We start from the raw sequence: 3,075 nt of genomic DNA, 5'->3' as shown, positions 1-3,075 counted from the left end.
CCCCCCCCCCCCCCCCCACTGTTTTTCAGGCGACTTAGCCCACCCAGGCCAGCTCCAAAGGACCATGAATTTAACCCTGGACTCCGAACATTCCTAACCCAAGCCTAAGGCACCCCCTTGGTATTTTCTACAATGTATTTAGAATGGGAACTTGCAATATTTACCTTCAATGTCTTGTAGGAATGTCTAATTTCTGGTTACATGCTCACATTCTTTAAGTTTTCATGGTGCACACCCTTTCCTTTCTGTTGCATTAATGTTTCAACTAATCCCATCTCCATTGTAATGGTGGATGAATAATTTGAAACACAGGAACTATAGAAGTTCAGAATTTTCAAGCAGATCTTGGTTCATAACTGATAGAACGATTTGCAATTAGTGTTAATTTGATTTAGTTGGTATTTTGCCTTCCAAGTATTGCAGGTCAAGGTTTCATCTACTGAATTACATGCTTATTTATCGCATGGAGCTGTACCAGCTGAACTGGATCAGAAACTGCCATTTGCTTATTGAACCGCTGGAGAGTCAAATTGTGGAGCTGGAATCTGAACTGCAGGTTGCCCGAAGCCTTTCTGGACTTCATGAACCCTCACAATGGTATGATATTGTCGACTTTGAGCATAAGTTCTCATTATTTACTTTTAGTTTCCCTAAAATGTCTCGTACCAATAGAGATGTATTCTTTACTTATAAACTCACAATCTTCCCCTTAGTTAGCCGATGTGAGACTCCCTACCAACAATCTTCCCCTTGAACAAAGTATACACCATAGAGCCTGCCTTGAGGCCTATGAATTCCCGAACAACCTCCCCTTAATTGAGACTTGACTCCTTTCTCCGGAGTCCTCAAACAAATTATACCCTTTGTTCGACGTTGAGTCGCTTTTTGACTACGCCTTCGAGACTCACAATTTCTTTGTTCGACAGTTGAGATTATTCCAATAGAGATCGTATTCGAGCATATGAGATATAGAGCACTTGACTGAATGATTCTCTGTTGACTTTGATAGCCTCACCAGGATGGAAGCCAGCAATGTAAGTTGGACCTTTTGGTGTTCTTGTCGGCAGGATGAAACTACTAGCTTAGTCCGAAGCCCCATCTCTTTGGTGGGGTTTGGAAACGAAGAGGAAGTGGGTCTTTTCCAATCCTTAAAATAATATAATAAGACCTACCGGTGATTGATGCTGCTCTGATTTTAAGTGTTTTGCACTCTCTTTATATGATTTGACTATATTGGCATTTCGCTTTGTCGAGGTAGAAGCTGCCATGCTGGAGGAGACACCGACATGCTGTGCTGGAATTTGATTGACACGTGTCCCTGCTTACTCTCTAGAAGCAAGAATTTCTTCTTGACGTGTACAAAGGTATGTTTTTTCTGCTAAAAGTTGCTTATTGTCTACTTTATTACAATTTTCCTTCATATTATTCATATTGTCTTCTGGTTTATTATTTTATTTAATACGATCTAAATAACTAAAAAAAATTACCAAACACTAAAATAGAATTAGAAATATAGCATTTTACTCCATATATTTTGGCTTTATCCTACTTTAGCCCCTATATTTTCAAAAAGTCTTAAAATTAGTTCGTTTGGATTTTTTTTTTTATGAAAATTAGTCGAATAAAAAGACACGCGTAGATTTTAAGTTGATTGAAGTATAAGGATTGAAATGAAATAAAACAAAATATAGGACTAAAGTGATATTTGAATGTTTATTTATTTATGATAGGCAGCATGTGGTATTAAAAATGGTTACCATCCACCATGTGGTTTGGTTGATGTAAAAACCATTGAATTTCATTTAATTTAGAATTAATTTTAATAAAATAGGTTCATGTGGCTTATTTATGCTACATGTGTCACATGATGTATTAAAAAAAAAAAAAAAAACTTTACAAAAGGGTATAATGGTCAAATTTAGTTATCTCATAGATGTCTCAAACTATTCTTTTATTTTTTTAATAATACTGATGTTTTTAACGTAAAAGATGCTTAACATAAAGGTTAAAAAACTTAGAAGTCAAGGAAAGAAAGAGAAGAAAACATATATATATATATATATATATATATATATATATATATATATATATATATATATATATATATATATATATATATATATTACCCTATACCTTTTCTTAGAGATGTTACTTTTGGGGATAAAAAAGTAAAAAAAGGTTAAAAAGAAAATAACTTTTACCCTACGTAGTTGAACTTTCACCCGTAAGCTTCGTATTGGAGGCCCTAAATCGTCCATTTTAAGACTAAGTTTTAGGTGAATAAATCACAATTATTAGTAGAGCATTAATACCACCCCACCCTAAAACCAAACAAAAAAAGCTTCTACTTTTATAGGGGAATGTTTGATTTTTTTTAATTATTTTTTTAAATGTTTTGCTTCATTATTATTATTATTATTTTTTTTGGATAATTTTATTTTTAAGAATAACTTTTAAATTTTTGTTAATAGTATTAACTATTTTCGTCTATAATTAATACTCTTATCAGAAGTTAAATGGTATTTTTGAGGTTTTTTGTTCCACAAAATTTAAGAGTGCACTTGACATGACATTTTCACGGTTAAATAATATTTTTTATTTGTTGTTGCCATTGAGTCTCTCGCTCTTATTAAGTTTAGCCTTGGGTAATAGTAGGTAGCAATACGGGATAAACAATCTATCCGTATTCGCTCTTAAATGGTATTACCCACCATTTAGAATGATCAAACATACATTTTTATATTAGATTTTATTTATATTTGTTGGAAAATTGAAAAAACTGAGAAAGTGGGAAGATTTAGGAGAGAAATGATGATGAAAAAGGGGGAAATGGGTTGAATCAAAATGGAATGAATGAATGAATGGATGAGGTGAAATGATTACAAAGTTGAGTAAAGAAGTGGGAAAAGCTTCTCCCATTTTTTCAAACCAAATCAGGCATACTCCCAAAACCCCAAACCCCTCACTTTTCTTTATTATTTTAGTACCCGTTTTTTATCTCTTTAATTCCTCCTCCTTTTTTTTTTTTTTTTTTTTTTTTTTTTTTTTTTTTTTTTTTTTTTTTTTTTTTTTTTT

At 32.6% G+C, this 3,075-nt stretch overlaps 1 protein-coding gene across 4 annotated transcripts in view; it reads left to right on the top strand.

Annotated features, from left to right (window-relative positions):
• LOC111452338 overlaps nucleotides 1–3,075 on the top strand; it is a 6,335-nt gene that overhangs the window by 1,252 nt on the left and 2,008 nt on the right. For 2 of the 4 annotated variants that reach the window (XM_023093120.1, XM_023093037.1), the window contains exons 2-4: nucleotides 30–120; nucleotides 424–597; nucleotides 1,259–1,364. The gene's annotated coding sequence lies outside the window, so the exon portion shown is untranslated. Of the gene's footprint in view, nucleotides 1–29; nucleotides 121–415; nucleotides 598–761; nucleotides 1,035–1,258; nucleotides 1,365–3,075 lie in introns of those variants that run through there. The other 2 variants (XM_023093205.1, XM_023093285.1) reach the window with 2 other exon arrangements.

Source organism: Cucurbita moschata, unplaced genomic scaffold (genome assembly GCF_002738365.1).
Source record: "Cucurbita moschata cultivar Rifu unplaced genomic scaffold, Cmos_1.0 Cmo_Scf00001, whole genome shotgun sequence".
NCBI lineage: Eukaryota > Viridiplantae > Streptophyta > Magnoliopsida > Cucurbitales > Cucurbitaceae > Cucurbita > Cucurbita moschata.
The sequence above is the reverse complement of the archived record's forward strand: the minus strand, read 5'-3'. Positions and strand labels throughout refer to the sequence as shown.